The sequence below is a fragment of the Augochlora pura genome, chromosome 10 (genome assembly GCF_028453695.1).
Source record: "Augochlora pura isolate Apur16 chromosome 10, APUR_v2.2.1, whole genome shotgun sequence".
In the NCBI taxonomy this organism is placed as follows: Eukaryota; Metazoa; Arthropoda; class Insecta; order Hymenoptera; family Halictidae; genus Augochlora; species Augochlora pura.
In genome coordinates, this window is record NC_135781.1 from 12,664,843 (window position 1) to 12,689,084 (window position 24,242).

Here is a 24,242-nt window from a genome sequence, read left to right on the forward strand (position 1 = left end):
TCGATGCGTGGCGGCTGAGCGAAACGGTCTCGTCCGCGCCCGGCGATTTATGCTGTTTTGCCGGGCCGAAACGAGTTGATGTTTGACGCAAATAGGGTACGGCTTGTTCGCCGTCCGGGGATGCGCCGGTAAACTTTGGATGACGGCAGTTAACCGAAATCAGGCCGAATCGATTATAACGGTCGGATCGTCGGCTGGAGATAGCACGAATCGACAAGGGGAATTTAATGGAAAACTCGTCGCTCCGCACCGAGCCCGCGCCGCTTGGCGTCGAGTCGCGATGACAGCGCGGCGGCGGCGGCGACGGCGACGGCGGCTTCGTTTATCGTTGATAGTTCGCGAAGTCGCGTTCCTGCGATAAGAGCCGAGGGCTCGATGGGAAAAACGGTCGAGTTAGTGGCGTCGGGGGAACGTAGGGGACCAGAGGCGAAGGCGCAGAGAAGAAAATGGGAAAGCAACCGGGCAAGAAAAAGTGGCGGTGTCTATGGGGGCGTCGCGATGCCCCCGGGACTTTTTGCTCGACTCGTTAACGCGAAATTTCTGGAGGAAGCGACCGAGGCTCCGCCGGATGTCACGTCACTGACTTTCAATTTCCGGGACGCGGGCGCCCGGGTGTGTCTTACACCGGCGACGTCTTGCTCGCTCGCAGAAGTGAGAACCGCTGCGTTTGGTCTGCGATCCCGATGGCCCGCGTATGCTCCAAATTGATTGTCACTGCGTCGAAGGTGCAAGATGCATTTCGGATTCTCGCGTAAATCGATTCCCGGAACAGCGAAGGGGCGAGAGTCGATCTGGGGGGGACCAAATATTACGGCGACTCCGTTTGCGGGGACGATTCGATCGCGACACCGATGGAATTCCGTCCTACAATGGATCTCGTTCGTTCTTTCCCTTTCTCTCTCTTTCTCTCTTCTTCTCTTTTTCTTACTCTTCGGTTATTTTTTCGTTTACTTACGACGTAAAAGCAACGTGACCCGGGCGTTCGCGTTTGTTTCTAGAACGGGAACAGGAAGGAATTAATAACGCCGCGCGTCGAAACACGAGAAATCCTCGGTTTTAATTTCGTACCGACGAAATGAAACATTGATTCCTTCTTCACATTTTCTCTTTCCTCTATTTCTAATTTTGCCCGCTTACCTGTCACGCGGTCACGAGTCTGATTCTTTTCGGAAGGAAAACGACTCGGATAAGGAATACGTGGTCGAGACGCGTTGTTGGATAACGCGGCGACATCGCGTCGAACCACTTGGTCGTATTAAACGACGTACATAGTTAGAGTGCGTCTGTCTTGAGCGTTTATCAACATCGGAAATAGCTGTCCAGCCTGAACATAGCCCTGGGCCAGAAAGGTCCAATTCCTCGTAGATCACAAATAGTCTGTGCTGCATACAGCGCCGTCCGGAAATTTGGAAGTTGACGTAGTTCTCGGGGATAGGGGAACGGGCGAAGCCGCCCGGTCCACGGACATTGAAAAACCGATGCGAACGCGTAATTCACGATGGATTTGCGATAAATCCACCAACGAACTACATAATACAGCGACCGGCTAATGGACGAGGCAACCGAGCTAATTTGACGCATGTAGCCGGCCGCGCACGCAGTCCATCGTACATTTGCTACCACAGAATGAATTTACTTTGACGCGAAAGACGATGTCCAAAACGTTTTAATACAGTTTTATTGCCTGTACGCGGAACCAGGTCAACGAATGCCGGGAACAAAAGGCTGAAAAAAACGATTGTTAATGTAAAAAATAATACGATTCGCTTGCGCAGAGGAACGGGCAGAATAACTTCTCTACGCGAAAACGGTTTCCGCAGCTCGTATATTTTCCATTATTTTTCTATTGTTAATTTCTCGACAGGACGATACTCTGCTTTCGCTCCGAACTTTTCGAGATAACGTGTCGTTGCAACGGGATTTCAGTTTCCCGGATCCAACCAGTTTTACCGGTGGAACAGCCATCGATATTTCCCGGCGATTACATCCCCATCCTACAAGCTTCTTACACGAATTTCCAGAATGCGCAATATAATCTAATCGCGGCCGTGTGAATGTCTTTTTGCGCCCGTTTTGCCGACATGCTGCGGGAGACAGTTCGCCGTTGTGGCAATTTTAATACAGACTCTGAACCGCGGGGACAGTATCACGTCGCGAAATAGAGTGCCCGGTGAGTGTGCGGAGTAGATATCGTGTAAGTCGGACTTAAACCTCTCTTCCGCTACTTCCGCGGGACAACTTGCACCCTCGACCTAGCGAACTGCTAGGAACCGGCGACCAACTACCGCCGATTTCTTTTTTATAAACAGTATGCCCTGGCTTGAGCCTGAAAATGTTTTCTCCGTTTGTCGTAGTTATCAGAATTAATGTCAGGTTATCAAGTTTCCAAGCTCGCAATAGATGCGATATTATTACGCTTAGCAGACATTAAATAAGGTCACAGATGTTGGGCCATTTCGAAGATATCTTTTATGATTTATTTCTTTAAAGTTGCGTCGACCGCGGGTTTCATAACTCGAGCATTAATGAAAACTGTCTATGCTATTGCAGCAGGTAAAATGAAACGAAAGCTGCGACTTATTCTAATTATCCCTTTGCGTTTCAAAATGTATCCTTCCTTTCGTTTAAGAATATAGATTAACATTATATAATTTACTAATATTCACATACGCAGCTTTTTAATGCATTTAGTTTACAACTGTCGCAGAATTAAAATAGAAATTGGTAATAACTGTTATATTGCGATGGAATTCGCATTTTACAAGTGTTCGAACATTTTCTAAACGTATCCAGACTTATGAAGATTTTATGAAAATATTTCATGAATATAAAATATAGCGCAGCATATTCTGACTCTCAAAAAACCGTGATTTATACGTACGGTGCTTTTTAATTGGCTACTACTGCATACTGATATAAGCAATAATAATTAGGATTGTTCCAATTTTGGTTACCTCGAACGATATTGTGGCAATCAGGATCTTATGATATATTATCACTTTATCGACCGGTCACCCGGTCGTAAAAATTTTCGTTTCTATTTTGATTTTATTTATCTTATTAAACGCGAAAGGTATTTAATATTTAAAAATTTATATAATAATATTGAAGCTTGTAGTACAATTTAACACATTTATCTTAATAATAGATAAGAAATTAAGGGTTACTATGGCAACCAATTCACAGGCTACCGGTCGATTAAGTGTTAAATATACCTAAGTGTGTACGAGAGCATGCCATTTACAAGTAGCCAAAGATATTACGTAGTTTTCTGAAATAATTTCTATATTAGGTTGAGGGATTTAAAGAATCGAAAGGTTCCGCAAATAGATGACCACGAGTATGTCGAACAGCCTAGAGTATCATCGAAGATCTCAAGAGTTCCAGTGGACTCGGTAGATGCCAAGGTATCTGTAGGTTCAGTGGATTGCAAGAGAATCGTGATCAATGTTCCAAAGGGTCTGGAAGTCTTCGAGAGTTTCAGAGGGTTCGGAGGTCTCACCGGGTTGCGAAGATCTTGGAGGTTGCAGAGGCACTAAGATTTTTGGGTTCCGTAGAGACCACAAATCCTCCGGAGGCCTCCGTGCACCTTCGATCCACCGCAGTCTTTGAGCAACCCTGAAATTCTCGAAACCTCCAGGCATCCTCGAAACCCGTGGAACCCCTAAAACTCGTCGAATCTAAAAACTTTTCGGGATCCCACGAACTCTCGAAAAGTTCGCGAAATTCTTTGGGCGAGAGCTCCTCGAATAACATCACGCGTTATACATATTCAGATGTTTCCCGAAACTTTGCAAATTTGGAAACAAGAGTGACAAACTTCGACTGCGCGGACCTTCTATAGAATTTTACGCGGGGCGTCCGATGGATAAGTTGCAAATGTCGGCACGTGCGTTGCGAGTTAATAGATAGCGCATAATCACCATTTGATCATTATTCAGGCCGTTCGCTGCGTTATCGTGACCGCGTCGATCACCGATTTGATCATGCGGTTATTCGTACAGTATCAACAAACCCCAGCACGGCGTAACGTAGATAAAGGACGGACAACGATGCGGGGAACGAGGTACGCGGACGTTAATCGCTTAACGAACCCGTTCTTCGCATGCGTTCTGCTCGTCGTCGTCTGGAATGAACGGAACTCTTCGCACTCGTGCTTCCAAAGGAGTCTTTTGTCGCTTTAACATCGGCGGACTGCTTGCCTCGACGTGTTTCTTCGGTCGGCAATTAGGTCTAACAACGTCTGCCCTGACAGGACAGTGGATCGTTTCGATTCGAAGTCGCAGGGTCAACTTTGATTTCGCCTGGTGTAGCGAGCGAGGCATGGTCACGATTCCCGAAGTTCTGATCAGTTCCGATTCTCGTGTCGGGCCGAAACTTTTCGGGAAACTGTGCAGCGTGGAAACTGGGTTTCGCGTCCATGGAACATGCGTATGCGCGCGTATTAAGCACCGGGAGAGGCTAAAATAGCGGTATACGGGGACGGAGGTTCGTATTGTTGTTGAGGTGAGCTCGCTGGTAATGAAAAGAACTCCAAACTCTGTCTCTGTGTGCTTCACCCTTTCTCGTTCTCAGTTCTTCCATCCCCGCGCCGCCACCGATTCCTCCCCAGCAATGTTTCCGTAACTGGTAGCCTCTCGCTCGCAACCGGACCGCCGTCTCTTTCCCTCTTGCCCGGCCATTATCCCGGAGGCTAGCCAGGGGATGGAGAAGAGAAGCGGCGGTGGCTGGCTCTCCTGCAGCCGCCTCTCGTTCTCCCGTTCGGCTCGGCCTCTTGTTTTAATCACGGCGCCACAAAGTACGCCATTGTCTTCCTAGTATCGGTCTGAGAAAGTATCTCAGGAACGGGCGAGCGCGGGCATCTCTCTATGCGCTGGTCCGGCTGGGGCAGATTGTAGAAAAATCCGTCTGGGAAACCGGTTGGCTCATCGCCGAGGGTGCACCTGTTTCCTTGCGGCCGCGGCTGCGGCGGCGGCGGCGGTGCCCGCGCCACAGTTAATCCGGCTAGATCAAACATAAAAGGGTGGGAGGAATCGTTATTCTCACGGTAGTTTCATTAAATTTCCTCGTTTCGACGTGGAACGACTCTCGTCCACGCCCGCGTCCTCGTGCGCGTCCTCATCCGCGTCCACGAGATCGGCGACGACAACGACCGGTCGTGTCCGTTTTTCGATCGAGCGCGTGTCGTGAATGCCGATCCCCGGCGCGGCCCGGTCGGGGCGCTCGAGTTTCGCGTGCAAAATCAACGGACGCAAAATCGAGAACGTAAATCGTACAGCAAATAGAGGAACATACGTGACGTAAAACGTAAACGCGGGTAAAAGGTGGACGGGATGAGGGAATGGGCACCGTCGGCGAACGACGCGAACGACGAACGATCACCGCTACCTGGGGAAACTTGTGAAACGCTCGGCTCGGCTCCGGTGTGGACACAGACCCGGCGAATCGGTTTGTAATTTCATTTCGTTCGCGGTACTAAAACGATTGAGGGAGGACGTTGCGGCCGGTCGGCGATGTCCCCAGCTACGAGCTGCTCGGGATTTTAGACTTAACAAGCAAAGCTGCGCAAACGTCTTCGCCGATTTTGTTGAACATTTTCAGGCATCTTGAATAGCCAAAGGTAAGGGACATCGTCAATTTCTTTTTATCGAAATTCAATTTCGTGAAACTTCCCCTTGGATATTGACATCTGTGATTACGGGTAAGGGTAGGGGTCGAGAGTGTCGACATCGTGATAGTCGTAAACAGTCGAGCAAGTAACAAGCTTTGCAAACGTAAAGCGTAATAATTTAATTTTTATTGAACTAAACGCATATAACCTTGTTATTATCAAACGCTAAACTTATCAAGCCTTATAAGAAATTAAAATGTGTCGTTTTATAACGATGAAATTATCTATTTGGACCTTTCGCTAATCTTATTGTTCATCATTTTTTATAAATGATTTCGTAATTTCAGCAACTTTGAAACAATAATCGTTTGGCTCGGTCGGTTTCATGTTGAACAGAAAAGACGTAATGTGAATGTAAACCGTGGCACGTTACTGTCCATAACGACATGGCAGTGATTATTTTATAGGAAATAAAGTTCGTAAACATAACCGAGGTAACTACCCTTATTTTAAGTTTCACCCCTTTAATGGTAATAACGAGGGAGTATACTGCGAGATAATCCCATAAATGCTACGCACGTATCGTGAACTATTCACGTATAGTGAAAAATGTGATGCACAATGGACATAATGCAAACAAAACGATGGAATTGTGCAATTGAGAAGTTGACATTGCAAGAAACATGAATAAAATAAGAATAAATTGTTCCTCGTAGTAATTTCAATAAGTTAAAAGTAACGAAATCAAATGATGTCGCTGACGAATCTCATGTCTCTGCAATTTTATATTTCAGCTACTGATTTTTGCGATAAGTCCGATAAAAATATGAGACTGTTTCATATTACTGTCATAGTATATTATAACTGTACAATAAATTTCTTAACCAATTTTTTTAGATGGTAGGTTTAGAATGTTTATACTTATACATCATGTTTATTATGAGTTTACTTAAGTATATTCATAAAAATCATTTGCTCTTAACTATTTTAATACTGATTGTAAAACTGCAACGGGTATCTCATATTCCTACCACTTCCTCTAGTCGTAGACAATATCTATAGTCTAAGCAGACAAACATGTAGGTGTCATTTGTTTTTTTTAATGTTGCGAATCTCGCAGTGTTTCCATGAAAATTGGAATCTAGTGATTGCGCAATATCCCTTGTTAGAGCCTGTACAAGAATCGAGAGACTGCGCGATATAATAACCGAAACTGTTGAACTCTAAGCGATCGTTCGACCGTTCCCAATTACTTCATTCGGTTGTTCCGAGTTCGCGCGAGATTAGCCAAAGTGTACACAGATACTGTTCTTCCATGGTTAATAGGAGCGCGAACATGGCTGGTAGTAAATCCTATCTGCATAGGAAATTTGAAACTCTACTTCTGCTTAGAGGGTTTCCATTTGCAGACCACCGTCTTCGACAGTGAAATCGTTCCAGCACGGCGCGTTGTTCGGCCCGTGATTGAACATTATATTCTCTGAAAAGTCTTTTTATATATTTCATGAAAATTCCATTTCCTTGAACCGTGCTTTCATAAATTACGAGTACTTTATCTGACAATCCGTAGGCTTCCTTGAGGCACTTATTTTTCATCTTTTCTTCTATCAGTATTGTTAGAGATTACTTTTAATTCTTTCTAGAATTATAAATCTTCGTCAACAGTTTCTCAAGAAAATAAACTGTTACAATGAACTTATAATGTTAATGTCAAATGTACGAAAACTTATCATAATTAAACATTCATAAATTTCGTTTTCGAGTATCGTAAATTGCACAATTATTCGCCGCTCGACGATACTCGAAGCTGCAGCGATCCACGAAGAAAATTCTCAATACAAACGGAACGTCGTATCGAGAGTAAAAAAGTGAATGATTGCAAGTACACTCGCCCGGTTCTTAATAGTCTGCTAAATGTCCGCCGTGTCGCACTGTCCAGAAGCCTTAAGTGAGAAAGTTTTTATTGAATGGTACAGATACCTCGTTGGAAACGTTTGATCGTGTATTGCCAGCGGCGATGTGAGAGGTGGTGAAAAATCGGAGGGTTGGGAGACAAACGCCCTTAAAGGAAGTATCTCCGTAACATGGGGGTGTGGAGGCGCGAAGGGAGCAGTAAGCGTTGGATTGGTAGGAGGGCAGGAGAGGACAAGTAATTTCCTTGGCGGAGGCGTGAGAAGCATGCCGAAGGGATGGGTTGAGCGCGAGAAGGTGGCCCAAACTAAACTAAATAATATTGATGGCCAACGGAAATTGAAAGCCGTTAAGGTCTTCAGCGTTGCGCCGCGAAATGGCGCTGCTGCATAAATAAGACGCCGCGTATTAGGATTAGGCCAGTGTCTCTCATCGCTCGATCGGGTTGCTTCTCGACACGTTCCAGATCCCAGAATTTGCAAATACGCTATCAAACTTCGATCCAGGAACTTCCGTAACGCTTTACGCGAATTTAATTTCCTCTTTTCACGCCTGACTTCTTGTAATCTATTACTAAAAAAAGAGGTTCAAGCTTTACAGTAATTTAATGTTATTTTGTGGTTAATTGAGCGCTCCAAGCAGAATTTATACTCGATTTTGCGAAGCAACTCGTACCAAGTTTCTTTGTTAACACGTCGACTGCAACGTCGGTTATATGTCATGGATAAAATAATTTTATCAAACTTCAAAACTTAATTTTTATTAAGTTCTATTAAGTGTTACAAACATTGTTAGGATTAATAGTAATTGCTATAACAAATCTGTTACAGTATTTCTACTGTTATATTATTAAACAAATTGCTCTAATTATGTGTGTCTTTTGTATGCACTGACAGAGTAGTGTTGACACTGTTTTCCTGGTCTTTGATGCTGGCCATTTTATATTAGAAGCTTGCGAAAGGATTAGCAGGAAGGAGAAAATTATATTTCAAGTGAGATTTTCCGTGCATGAAACATTTCTTTCTAAAATGGGCGTAGACTGAGCATTTCTTGCTATTGGATTGTTCTACAACAGGTTGTCCATCGGGGCAATGTTTCGTCTCAAAAACAAGTGGTTCACGATCTTGTAAGATCAACACGACACAATCTATCTTGGGCTGTCTATGTAGAGTATCCCAAGTAGGTATAGTTTCGTTGTGATCGATTTCAATGGAGCCGAGTAGTGTCCCGTGGGGCAATTTGCGCCCATGTCTGTTGATAGAGCTTCGCTTGTAGCACGTTCGAATATCCTTCTAATGAAGAACTATCCTGTTACGCATATATGTATATGTATCTATGTATTTACATATATATTTTATTTTATTTATTTTATTACAGATTGTTGTATTATACAATACATAACACAATAATCAGAAATACCGCTTCCTTAAATTATTTAATAATTCGAATCATCGATGAAGACTATGTGATTACAAACAACATTCCTTTTGTCATTTTAAAGTTGTAAATTCCTTGAATTTTCCATACGTGAGCACTTTGGCTCAACAGACTGATCCAGTTTCTAAGTTTCTATAGTCAGCGCGAACAGATACCTGTTCTATAGAGATTATGATCCAGCCGAAAGACGGTTAATCATGGATATAGAGTTGCTGGCGTGGAGATACAGAGACAGTGGGTACTCAAACGACTTGCGGGCGACGCCGCACAGAAACAGCAAAAGTTTCCGGGGGTACAAGCCTCGAATGGTTGGTTCATGCAAATTCGACGTAGACGTATAGCGTAAATGCTGAAAAATGGCTGGCTTAAAATATGCGAGAGTGTACGGCTAGCGATAGGTAAAACTCTAGCTCGCAACAGGCGTAATAAGTCGGTCGACGTTTCGGTCGGTCTTTTTCCACGTCGAGTCAACGAACGCTTCTTCCCTCGCCGCGGGTTCACCAACAGTTCAGATATAATGATTAATAAACCAAACGTTGAGCGCTACGACTACTGGAGTTGCAATATTATGAAAGAAAATCGGTTAAATATTGCCCGCATTTTCACAGATTTTTCGCATGGAAATGCGTCTCCTTATTAAGTATGCTCTCAAGATGATTTATATTATTATTTGTTTATTAGAAAGTATTGTTATCTTTTAAACAAATAGATGTGTTGCACCCGCCAATACATGGAACAATTTGTGCTTGAAATATAAACATTGTTGTTTGATTATATAATTTTTGACAATTAATTTACATCGTCGCAAGTTTTAATAAGGGCTATCATAAACGCCTGTGTCAAAAAGAGCTATTTTAAAATTATATTGCCTTTATACATCATATTAAAGTTGCTCGAATTCTAAAGATTCTCTCAGCGGAAACAGTTGAATTATTAATTATTAATCAAGATGGCGAAAAAACTAAGTTAATTGTTGTCGTCGTTATGGAGGAACTAGTCACTTTTAGTGCCCGGTAAGCTTAGTATTGTAATACAGATGATCGTAAACGTGCTCAGTTTTATTTTTGCGAAAAATATTCTATAAAATACCAATGGTTCCAGACTGTTTCAAAATTACACGGGGGCATTGAACAGAGTCGGCATTTTGTAGCGCAACTTCGAAACACATTTATTGTTGTAGTTTAACAACGAAAATTGACATTCAGTAGATGATGACCACGTTGCGTCCGATTATATCCGACAATATTTGCGCGACGATAGTATGGAACATTGTCCATGGTTTTCGGTTGATCGACGATCCGCTGTCAACGCATCGTTAATTAAGATCGACCGATTAATCAGTATCAAACGAGTCGGTCAGGAAAGTCAGTACACCAACACGGGACCTCGGTGCGTAGACGGAACACTCGAAACACATTTTCAAATTTTATAAACGATCAACAGGTTAGCCGCGTCCATTGCCGGCGCGATACGGTCGGCGCGTCCCTGTCCTGCCAGTATTTCCCGAATTAATATTCGATCCCCGTGATCATACGTTATTGCCGTTTAATATTAATTACAATCGGCGGTGATTCAATGCCGCGACTATCTGGGTCGATCGCATCGAAAGGATTTCGCGCGTTTTCACGGTGCGGGTTCCCTACCTATGTGAATCAGGCGCGGGCGTGCTCGCTGCTAGCCTCGTACGTGCTTTCAGCGCCAAAGGGATCTCACAATCAGTCATTCGAGATATCGTTTGGCCGCGCCGCTGAAAGGGGAGAAATCTCGCCTTGGCTTCATTATCCTGACAATGGTCGAGGCCGCGGTCCAAAGCGCAACTCTCCGTAGCCTCTTTCCGACTCGTACCAGCAGCTTTCCTGCCCCCTTTTCCCGTCTATGCCTGCCCCCGCACCCGCGCCCTCGCCCCTCGAGCGCCGAAAACCGACAGCCGCCCCGCGTATCTCCGGCATCTTCCACCCGCTTCTCCTCTCTTTGGCCCCCTCTGCCCACCCTCTTACCATCGCGTATCGACGTCCCGGCCGGCCGATGCACGCATAATAGCAGCGAAGCTGCGCCATAAAGCGGTATCCCATCATAAAGGCCTCTTCTATCCAGAACGAGTAGGGAAGGGAGAATCGGAATGAGAATTCCCTTCGTCCTTCTATCCCTTTTCACGAGTCACCGTTTTCTTCCCTTCGTCTTTCCACTTTCTAACCAGGTGCTTCCTTCTCTCTCGCTCTCTCTCTCTCTCTCTCTCTCTTTCTTTCTCTCTTTCTCTATCCCCTGTTCATCTGCCGATTCTTTTCCCCTCTTTTACCAGCTGAAGCTTCCACCTGGGTTGCGGGGGTGTGCAGGTTATGGCATTACTCGAAGAAAACCCGCACGAAGGTCGAGCGGGAAAGAAAGAGACGACGAGGCCCGGGAACGGGGATAGTCGTAGATAGAAATAACAACGGGCTAGGAAACACAAAGGAATTCTTGATCTTTTAGCGGGCTGACGCTTTTAATTCACAAGGACGGGACTGTCTCTTCTTAATTGTGAGCCACCGCCAGCGCTACCGCCACCGCCGCCACCGCCGCCCGCCGTCATCGCCGTCGCGCCGGGCTCCTCTAATTCTATGTTTTGAAGTTTCTTTCTTCCCGGCGGCAGCTGCTTCCGTAGTTTTTCATCTGAAAATTTTCTATTTTACGCCGGCACTGGGAAATTTTCCACGGTTCCGTTTCCCCCTTGCGCGCCCTCTGACTTTTCATTTCGGAGCCGCTTCGATTTCTTTTTCCTTTATTTTTTCGTCCGCGTTTTCGGTCGCGACGGTCGCTTCCGTTTTTAATTCCGGCCGATGGGAACGGTTCGAAACGGTCCGCGACGAAGCACGACCCCGGTCCCCGACAATAAAGCCGGGGTCGGTGCGTGTCGCGGGGATACAATTTTCAGTGATATTATATCCGTCCCCGGAGACGGGGAGAGTAAAAGTTTTATGCAACAAGATAGCTCGGTCCGCGGGGAATAAATTCAGCTCGACGGGATCGGTATCACCGTGGGTAGGATGTACGCGATACGGATAACCCGGCGTAAATGCCACAACCTTGTCCTTGTCCGTGTTCGCGGCCCGTAATAAAAGATCCGCTGGAATTCACGGGGAAAGACGAATAGGCGCGCGTATAGCGACGCGAACGGCTCGAGTAGAGAGCAGCACCGGTTTCCGCCGCTGTTGTAGATAGGGACAGACTTACGAGCGGCTTATGTTTCAATTTGTTCAACCTCGAATAAAATCGCGTTTTACGAGGCATCGGGACACCGTCGTCCACCGAGTACCCTCGTTTCCTCGCCGAGAACCATGGAGACCATTTTTTCCCTCGTTAATAGACCCCCCTGTTACGAGTAACTGCCCCTGAAAATCCACAGGCTGATTCTTGTAAACTGCTGGCTCCTCTGACGCTAGCATGCTGAATTAATTTCCGTATCCGTTACCTGCACGCAACTCTGACGAGCCCCTACTCCCAACCCAGAAAAAGAAACACGCGACTTTTTGAGCAAGGTGAAGCTCAATTTTCCACTTGGCGGAACCGTTTGTCGCGACTCCGAGATCGTAATGGCGCGCTAATAACGTAACGAGTGTGACACGCTGTCGGAAAGGTTACCGGGTCGCAGGATTTCAGTTGGTGTTGGTGTAATCGGAGTATTACATTGTTTTACTGTGTTTGGTTTTATTCAATAGAATAGAAATAGAAAAAGAAATTATTCAAAATAACTTATCAATAATGTGTAAGGTTAATTGATTATTAGCGATAAATTCTAACTTATATCGGAGATACAGTTTAAGAATTTATGTCATTTTTATCGAATTTTCAGTAATACCATGAAATAATGTTTAATCGAGTTAGGTATTAAAAACGAAACTAAAACTGCTGAACTAACCTAGTAATGAACAATTATAATACTGCAAATAATATATGCCATTTTGAGTACTCATACTAATAACAAGTAATAAAGATTAATTAAATTCACATTGGTATTAGTAAAATAATTACTGACACAAATAGTTGTTAACATAATTATTAAGCTCTTTTAGTATCTTAGAAATTATAATAATCTACTACCATAGAATCGGGTTTATCGCAAAATACAATTCGATGATTCCTTACTATTATCGAAATCAACGATTGAAAGGTTTGAAATTAATAGTGTACGCTTTTACTTTATTTGCGATAGCTAAAAATCCAAAGTTACCTTCGTAAAATTGAGAGTGCCATACGTGCACTATCATTTTGTTCAAAATTGAAATAAGCATGAGTGGAAAGCTCGGTCGTTATTCATTTGTCCTCCGTATATAAATTAGAAGATTAAATTCAGAATAGAATTTACAGTAAAGCCAACAGATAAACCTGCAGTAAAGCATCGTAGATAAATCCCGCTGTTGTCAGTTGGAAAGGAAAGCAAGAAAACAAATATAAACAATGGGTTTTAATCCGCGTAACTATAGAATCCTTCATTTCACAGTTAAAATATTTACTGAGCTATTCGAGGGAGAAGTTCCTTCGGAATTACAGGAAAATTTAATTTATCTGAATATTGTGTCATTCTTTCGATTGGAATTCTTTAATCCAGCTTTTGACGAACAGTCTCTATCGATGAAATTATTTGTCGAACTTAATTTTGTTAAATGTTCACAATATTCCCTCTTTTTTTCCATTTTCTGGTTCAAATCTTGCTGTTTCTCGTTAGAAAATCAAAGTGTGATTATTTTTTATATGCCTGCAAAAATATCCGAATATTGTCGACGTGCGATGAGTGTAGAAAATATTCGTACACCCTCTAAAACGGAATAACTTTTTCATGATTGGACGAAGCAGTTCAGATATTTTTTGGTATGTTGGATTGATTAGTTTACTAAAAAATTGCAATTTGTCGACCTCATAAAAGAATTAAAAAATGACGGCCTTTCAACTTTTTTATACGAACTTGTAAACGAGAATTTTAAAAATATATTTTGTAGACCTCGGTGATTTATATGCATGCTGAAAATTTCATCGAAATCGATTGACCTTGACAACAGTTGTAAGCAATTAAAAATAACGAAAATCGCAGTTTTTTCACGAATTTCAACCAAAAACAGGCCATGTTTGCATCGTTCGGTGGTTATAGCTTGGCTATGCGTCAATTTAATTATAAAGAAGTTATTCCATTGTAAAAGATGTACTTGTTCCAAATGGGATGAGACTGTCCCAAATTTTGGAGATAAGAGAGCTCTGTATTCCGGATTCCTTGGAATCTCGCGGCGACTTCCGCGACTCCTGAATCGGAAGCCATAGTCGACTATGGAGGTATATTTTGCGGTACAATCAACTGAAGAGGAGAGATCGGAATCGTGGACGAAACGCGTGATCGTCGTGATCGCTGGCCGCCTGGAGGCATTCGGTGATCGGTTCGAAGTACTTCCGTTTTCGTAGGTAGCGTCCTCAAGATGCAACACCTTCTCTGATATCGCTTTAGGTCTTTCATTCTCGATCGGGAATGCCTGTAACGGAGGAAAAAGATACGATCGATCCGACCGAGGATCTTTCGCGATTCCGTCGATTCTGTTACCATTTTTTCCATAAGGTAAGAAGATGAATACACGGGAAACAATAGTGGAAGACGAATGTCGAACTCGCGGTCGGGATTTTCTCGATTTCTGCGGCGGCATTGTCTCCCGACGAAATCGCTGCGATCTCCCGCAATCAGCTCACGCGCGTACTTCGCGTTCGCTTTCCGATCCCGATTACTTGCGTGCCATTTGTTCGGTGGCATAATCGTTCGAACAATAGAAGCCCGTCCGCAGTTTTACGAGCCCGTTAGACGGCAATTCGCAGGCCGGTCCTCAACAGGTTTGCCCCCCGTGATTTGACTAACGTGTAGGTACGAGGCGGATTTTGGAAAGAAGATCACGCGCGTCCCGCGACACGCCGTCGCACGTCTCCCGTCCGCGTGTGTGCAAACAATGCGGGATCGATGCGAAACAAACGCGGCCACTGAGGCAGGATAATAGCCGGAAGGAATAATGATGCGGTGAACGTGCAAACCCGCACGACCGTAATATTTTTCTCTACGTACCGGATAAATGATTCGGTAATATACTTCGCATAACAGAAGCATACGTATATGGAACAATGTTGACTGCAGGCTACGGTCCTGTGCGTTCGCCAGATAACAGCCGTAATGTTTCCGATCCTCGAGGAAATATCATTACAGGCGATGTAATTTATCCGGTGCATGAGACCCTGACACACACTAGTCGTGTTAGTCTACATGTACGTCTAATTTGCTTCGAACACATAGGGCAACCAATTATCCATCTTGAACAGTACTTAATTTTATAGACTTCTTGACGAGTTCCATAAAAGTTACATCACATTTAATAAATTGTTACAAAATAAATTAAGTCATTTATGTACACTTATCAGGAGCATTTTAACCCCTTGCACTACGACTCCTTTCTCGCTGCCTTGATTAACACTAATTTGTTCTTAATATTTTCCTTAATAGGATTAGATCATTTTTGTTTCTTCTAATGTCTTTATTTACATCCGTTTGTGGACTATGATAACCAAAGAATTTAATTTGATTTCGATTTAGAAGAAATTAATAATATTCATATTTAGTAGATTTTGCGTGGAATCTTTATCACGAGTCTGACTCGTTATTGTAGTGCAAGGGGTTAAGGGCTCCATTGTTATGATTATTATGGTAAATCATTTTGTTTGCACATCCGCGTGAACTTTTTCGCAAAAAACTTGCATTTGCTAAATCACTTTTCAGTTTAAACAATTTCAATCGGTTTTCAATTTTCGTCAATAAATGAATGAATATAGGTACATAAAGCGAAATTGTTGTTCTCTTGTACCAAACGTTTGAAATGTTAGCGAACATATATATGTGAATTTTTGCAACTGTATATTAAAAATTAAGGTATTTCTTGCAACGTATAGTATTTTCATTCCGTACGACATTTAAATCGTATCGCATATGGAATTATGATTATTTCTACACTTGTAAGAACTCTTTAAATATAACCCAATTTAATTATGTAAAAGGTACTATGAAAAATGATGTAGCAATTTTATATGGTGCTTCAAAGTCGCTATTCGACTGGAAAGGAAAAGGGCTAAGATAAGTCGTAGTAGCAATGGGAGATAAATTTTTTTATAATTCATTGTAACATATTTTCTTACGAAGTATCATTCGTAAACAGTTCTTTGATATCTTAGAACAATCGTAATACAAATCTGCAAGGCAAAGTACTGTTTAAATGTCTTGTAAATGTTTTGCAAATTGTCTACAGATAGATATGTAGAAATACAATTCGGTCCATGGAGAGTTAAAATTTGAATCATACAATTGATTGAAACTTTAATTTTTTTGCTTTATATTATCTAAAAGAGAAATACTGAGTAATTACCAAAGAAAATATAAATAAAGAAATATATAAATCAAACAAATTTTACATTTATTTACATATGTATATTTTGGAAATTTCATGAAAATAGGGAGGCAGAATTGAAAACTCATGAGAACTAACGATGGCATTAGTAAAACTTGACAATTTATAATATTTCAATAATCTTAACCTTTTAGGCACAGCTGGATTTTTTGATATATATTTTTTGGTACATCTATACATATATAATATTAGCTATATATATTCTTTTCTCAATGTATTGCATATATACACTTTCACTTTAATCGTTTACTTTAATAATTATTATTACAATTGAGTAAAGCACGAAACATCTGCGAAAGTCACTGTAATGGCACGTCGTGCCTAAGAAGTTAACCCCTTGTCGTACCATTTTCTTCATAGTTACAATGGTAAGTACCTTTTTGGTTATAATAATTTCTTAGGAGAAAAAGAAAATTTATATTTATTGCATGTTTACACTTACCAGAGTGATTAAATATTGATTGCAAAAGAACATAATTTTAATGCGATTTAAAAGAAAGGAATAACAGTAATACTTAACAGGACATTAATACAAATCGTCGTCACGAGTCTGACTCGTTAAAATACGGCAAGGGGTTAAGAACGACCGGCGACAAACGAAGAAATTTGTACGAGACGTGCGGACGGCAAAGTGTTAACACATTAAAGGCGGGGGATCTTGACGAAAGTATGCTAGGTAACGCTTTAAACCACAAAACATACTAAATACAAATGTAAAGTGGCGCATGGATTACGCGATATGATTGCAAACCGTACTAATACGACTCCCGCCTTTAAGCTACAGTCGAGATGAATCGTAGTACTACGACTCCCGCCTTTAATGTGTTAAGAATCGGACAGCGGTGTCGAGTCACATGTGACCCAAGCTAAATTAGTATACTGTACGTTGCTCCAAAGATGTCGCAGAGGAAAGTGTAGTACCAATTTCCAACGACTCAGAGAAGTAGACCAAACGCGTTTACCTTATCGACAGAAATGACTTCTTCCTATTAGCCCCAATTTTCAAGAAACGAGGACTCGAGCCTGGCCGGTTATAAACAACGAGACGCCTACTGATTCATCGTCTTGCCCCCTCGTTATCTCTTAGTCCCATCCATTTCTTATTCATTCTACAGTTTTGATTATTATTGATTAAGTTACGCGCTGGACGAGGCCCGTGATTAGGTGTCGCGAGTGATCGACCCCCTTGCCCTTTGCATCGATTAGTTTATTGACCTTCTTGTTTACCAACAGAAGTGGGTTTCGAGAGGTTATACACAAGTGGGGACTACGGATGTGTAGGTCAGACGGAGCTAGCAAGATACCCCTTCTTCCCCGCGACCGAAATCGTGCCATCTTTCCAGCAAGAGAAAATAATTGTTTCCAAACTTCCAGATGAGATTTCGCTGTTTCTTTCGTCTACAGTAGCATAAGGCTAAGAGAAATAATTTCACTTGGGTCAAATGTGACTCGACACTGCTTTCTGATTATTGAGAATGCTAGTTCGTTAGACTACGGAGTAGCAAAAGAATTCAAGTTTCCATCAATTCTACGATTCAAGAGATTCGGACAGATATTCGCATGACTTGCACTTCAAGTCCCCGCATCTCTCATTCCCGTCGTCGTCTTCGAGTTAATTTATTTTTAAAATCGCGGATTCTGCAGCTCAAATACGATCCTCCATTACTCGAGTCAGTGCTCTCTCCGACGCGAGATCCTCGGGGGAAAACTGCTCGAATCGGTTTTACATCACCGCGGGATAAAAGTCGGGATCACTTTATATCCGCTAATAGAAACTGAGACGAAGGTAATGATACGGTGACGCTTGTAGAATTTATTAAGTGACCCGAAGATACGATCTTCCGCAAATATGACACTTGTCGCGCGCCGGCAAAGGCGAGCGGGGGGATGGCGAGTAAAACGTGGATGATAATGCGGCAGAAAGGAGCGGGTATGGTCCGCAGCGAGGGACGCGCGAGCGGTGAAAACAGAAAGTTTATGGAGAGAGGCGGATGCTGCTGGAGAAAAAGGTCCCGCCCCGGGCGTGGGAGGAAAGTGTCGCAATATCGCGCGCGCAATTTCCTTGTTTAGGTGACAATCTTGTTTATCAGCGCAGTATTAACGGTTATTATTTAAGGGCCACATTGAACTCGGCGACACACGGCGACTCCCGGCCGCTGGAAGAATTTTCAGGAGAACCGTGTTCGAAGATTGAGGTTAAGTGTGTTTGACGGCTATATTCGTCATGGAGATGTAGCAGAATTTTGTGTCGCGACGATTATATCCGTCATGCGTAAAATTTTGTTACAATTTGATATTTAACCTCTTAGGCATGATGTGCCACTATAGTGGCTTTCGTGAATGTTTCGTGCGTTACTCAATTATTTTATTAATTATTAAAATAAACGATTAAAGTGACAGTATGTATGTACAATACACTAATAAAAGAATATATATAATTAATACTATATATAGCTATACGGAGGAAACATATATTAAGAAAAATGGTAATTTAGTTATAAAAAACTTTATTTGTGCAAAATCCAGCCGTACCTAAGCGGTTAAATTGTTATTCTGGAGAAAATTAAATTATATTCATAAATTTTAATATATGCAAATGGTTAGAGGTCAAGACGAAATGAAACAAACAAATGAAAATTATAAATAATTTGAGCTGGATTTATAACTTTCTTCGTCATCGCTTGATTATCGCGACACACACTTAGCAAAGAGGTCACCACAGTTAACTGGTACAGCCAATTTCTCCATGATAATCGTTTTTACCTAACCTTGACGCAAAACAGAACCACGGGAGATTGTTGAGTTATTAGTCTCCAAAGAATCGGGAAAGTTAACGGGGGAAGATAACTTGAATTTCCTTTCGCTAATTATGCAAAGGTATATAAATTTGAAATATATATTTCAAAAGATATAGTCATCAGGCAGGGACTTTGCTATTCGATCGATGAAAGCGCCGCCGCGAGAATTTATTAGAATTTCAGTTTGTTAAAAATGTAATTCAATTTGGTCCAAATTCGGTTGGCTAAAAGTTTCTGCACATTTATTTATTCATGAACTCGCGAACCAGCGACTACAAATGGCAACGTAATAGGTCGATGTCGGGTCATTTATTGACCCATTTTAGAATTTCTGCTACAGATGCGGTCGATATAACTTTTCGGTGAAAAGTGTTGACTCGTAATACTGTTGCAACGAAGCTACTAATAACGTTGCATTTAGGAACACATTAAAACATCTGTCACCAGCGAAAAAGTTACCCGTATTCTTAGGATACAACAAATTCAAATATTCAAATAGTACGATGCTGTTGGTTATGAATGTTATCATCGTGTTGTTTTTGTTACATGGTGTTTGCTTAATATAGTTCCGATAAAATCGGAAGCATAAGCAGCGATCAAATTATAAATTCGCATAAATTTCCACAGTCTACCGACAACACCTAACGAATATGCTAAGAAGATGTAAAACTTTCATTAACATTCTTTTTGTTGATCACTTGTTTTTCAATTTTGCTCCGTTTTATTCGAGAAAAAGTTGGGTGGTGATTTTGCATGTCAACATAAATGGAAAAATGGAACTAAACTGTTCCGTCCGATCATAATCGACCTGTTCTACTCGCAAGTTGGAGGAATATACAAACCTGACTCTAAACTCATCTGCCACGAAAACGAAGCCCTAAACCAAAAAATGTTATCGATCCTTTCCGGCTTATTTCTATACGTAGAATATTCAACAATTTTGTCACTTGTTCATGTGAAATCCATGTAAAATCCATGTTATATTATACACCTCAATATTGTATATACGAAATTCAAACAAAAACAGAATTTCCATTTTTACTGATTCCATACCCACTCTATAAGCCATTAGTAAAATGACAGCACACTATTGTCCAATATATACAAAAAATTATTATACAAATTTAAAACGAAAAAAAATATTTATCTAGCATGGAATCTTGGACATGGTGGTCTTATTATGAAACTGGCGTTAAAGCAGCAAATTAAGATTGTAATTTGACATCCTAGAATGGTAATTGTAAAAACAGTTTATTACATCTAGGAAATTTTATTAAAAAATCTATTCTATATCTGTGAAATACGAGATAAAAGCAAACGTTTCTTAAATCTTCGAAAAAGAGATAATTTTCAGAGAAAATCAAGTTGCAATTACCCGTATTCAAACAGGATAGTCAAGATTTACCCATGACTTTCTGAGAATTAAACAAAGTTCCCATGAATACATTTTATGTGGCATGCTCATCAATATCCATCATACATTACTTGAATGTGCCATATTTTCTCTGGAGCGCATCAGATCCTCTATTGAAAGAGACGTTTCCCCTTCTTCAAATCTATTAATCTATATGACTCCTTATTAGAGTTCTCTGTAATAGTTACCCATATCAACATAAACGTAAATAACAATTTACAACGTAAGTCTTTCGGTAATTAAGTGAAATTGATGGTAAATCACGTGTACATTAATAATTTCGCTACCACGCTAAAATAACTAAACTTATAAATCTAGTCGTTGTTACAATTTCAGAGGAACCTAGTATTGATAATAGTTACATGTATTGGATTCTATACCGACCGAATGAGAACTTTCCAGAGCAAGCAAAGGAACTAGCGAAGTAACAACCAAACGTTAGAGCGCGCAAATAAAAGTTTACCGCGAGCGTTTTCCCGTGTCACTTGCGGCATCTCCGCGCCCCTTTGTCAATCTGCGCGAATTTACTTTACAAAATACTCGTTGAAGCTCCGTGGCGAGCAGAGCTATCACGAGATACTTGTCGCTCGCATGATGCTATCTAAAGGAGCTTATCCAGACGGGGAGGCAAGGAACGGGCAGGGAAAAAGGGACAATGGTTCGGGTTGGAAAAGAACAGCGATAGCCGGCGATAAGGTGGATAGCGAGGGCCGATGGTACGGCGCGCGGGGGTATACAGAGGGAGCGAGGCGAAGACTGTTTAGCGGGAAATGAAAGGAGAGACCGAAGAAAGGACGAGAGATAGTTGGGAAGGAGCGGGAAGGGGGTCAAATTGGAAGGGGGAAGGCGTTGGTGCATGCGCAAGAATTTCACACGTGAGCCCGCGAATCCGCGAGAGGCTCACCTCGGGCGGCAGACGTCCTGGCGGTTCAGTGTCGTGCGCGATTTCGTCCGCAACGGTTGGCCACTTCCGGCCGTGACGGAGTGTCCTCGTGCCGGGCCGGGTCGGCCGATCGTTCTCGATCCCACCGAAACCAGCGCGTACAACCGAAAAGAAAGAACGAATTCTCCGCAGGAAGAACTGGATTCGAGCTTGAAAAATAATTCATGCGCGATGAACAATGAGCGAGGAACGGGACGAGAAACTCGCTCTGAAATCGGGTTACGGTAACTACCCCGGAGAGAACTCTTGACTGACCGATGAATGACCACCGCAAAAAAAGGAGGAAAAGTAATTAACCAGCATGCAGCCTTTGAAGAGCCGCCCGAGGAGTTCGCGAATAAAATATCAAACTGGCCGTCTATCGTGAGAGGGACCTAAAAGTGACGGCCGGCAGGAGCAAGGGGTAGAGGGGAAGAGAGAGAAAAAAAGAGCGAGAACGGTGGAATAAATTCTCCGGGGGATTGATGGTAACGCGTTCGTATAATTAAAATCGCTAGCAAACGCGGGTTCCCGCGGCAGAACGGTAAAATAAATTTTCTGACAGATTAAACCGAGCCGCGGCAGTAATTCTCTCACTGGCCGGGGCAAACAGTGCCACTCTCGATTCCGCCAGGAAACTTGGACTTTTCGCAGAGGAATCGGGGAACGGCATCGAGCGTTGGCTTTCAGCACGATCTTGGCAAAAAGATAGAGAGTTTGCTGCTCAAGAAGCAGACGGAATGCAAATTGGAGGCACGGACAATTCGTGACGCTGCTGCGAATCGATTACGCGGATGCCTACGGACTAGATAACGAACAATCGCGGCCTCACCGTCATTATCTTCGGCGTTGTTATTATTATAAGGAATCGTTCGAGGACTCGATAACCTCTGCCGCCTCGCATTTGGATCGGCGATCAGCCGGACGAGCGTGGCGCGCCGCGTCATCCGCCGGCGGGCACCTTCTCTCTTCCTTCCTCTCTCTCTCTTTCTTTCTGTTGCTGCTGTATATGTATGTGTGCTACACGCCGGAATATCTCGCGTAATGACTCGTAATTGCGCGAAGGAGGAGCGAACGTCGTACTGGAACGATTTAAGGAACACCGGGTGCCCACCCCTCTCCACACCTCCCGAGACCGTCTGGCCGGAATGATTAGGTGCACGCGACTTCAAGGATTACCCGGTTGAAGTGTGGTGAGCCGAGGGTAAGGGATACAACGGCGGACGTATCCGAGCACGAGGCCTCGTCTTCAAGGCGAAGATAGGTTATCGGCATCCACCGAGCATCCACCTGGTATCCCACGTAAATTACAGATCGACCGTGACGTTGTTACCACGAGCCGGCTCCGTACGCGCTCCAGGAGGATTCAGCAAGATTTAATTAAGGGGTACGTGTCAATTTCACGGGACCGAATCCGCCCGCCTCTTGTTCCATTCTATTCTCACCGTTTCTTTCTCGTCCAGGTATGCCTTCCAATACCCCGCGTTCTTCCACCCTTTTCAACGTTCTCGTGTCGCGTGTCTGATCGGGTCGTGGTCGCGCATCATTCTACTTAATGCCCGTCGACGATCCAAGCTTTTCTTCTTCTCCTACCTCAAGTTCGTTTTCCTTCTTTTCCACCTCGGTTCCCTCTCGCTTCGCCACACGCGAGCTATTTCGCTCCCTCGTTCGCACGCGTTTCCGCGGCTCGATGGGCTCTCATCCTCGGTGCTAACGAGCATGATTATCCTCATCGGATTTCTTTACGACGACGACGGCCCGTGTTCTGGGATCGTCACGCCGCTGACAGCTTCTCTATCCCTCCCGTAGTTTTCTTGGCATTCGCGCGCTCGATCCTGTCGTTCATCTTGCTTTCCAGGTTTCGGGCCTGTTCGGTGTACCAGGCGGTATATTAGCGTTGTCCGGGCGTCGTATTAATCGTTGTTAACGAGAAGGGTTCAGCGGAAGCGCGATAACAAGTTCGATAATAAAACGAATGTATTCCTGGCACGCGGTCGATGCAATTAATTGCGGTATAGACGCCACCGTTACCGGCAATTATCAGAATCTAGAACTCATATTCCCCCGGTTGGCTCTACATTTAAATATCGCCCTAACGACGTTCTAGGAAATTCTTTGAAAGCCGTCGCTGCGAAAATTGCACTAAAACCTTGCTGATACCGCTTGAAATTGCCCGCGCGCGGCGCTAGAATTAATAAGTATCTCGCGAAGCGCCGGCCGCGCTTCAAAAATGCGTGCCGCAGACTGGGAAGCATTCATCATTCCTGTAATAGGCTTCATTAAACCAGCAGAATTTGTCTGAGCCGCTTCCCCGCCGTCTTTGCCTCGTGCTTCTCGCGTAATTAAAATTTACCGGCGCCGACTTATTGAAAAGTGACACGTGTATTTCTCACCGTCGCCGATCGGAGTTCCGCGGTGTTGATGCGGTGATCTCGTTTCAATTTTTAGATCAATATGGACACGTCGCCGACGCTGAGCATCGGAGGATCCAGAGCCAGGGCGGCTCTGCTGACTACTACCGGAAGCGGTAGCACCGATAGACGCGTCGTGTTTTTAGCCAGTCAACCGGCTGTCGGAAGCACCCACGAGACGAAGACCTGGCCGCATCATTGGTCGCCGCACACGGTGAGTCCTATTGCTATAGTTCTATCGAGGCAGCTTAACCTTTCTCATCTCTTCGGAACAACCCAAT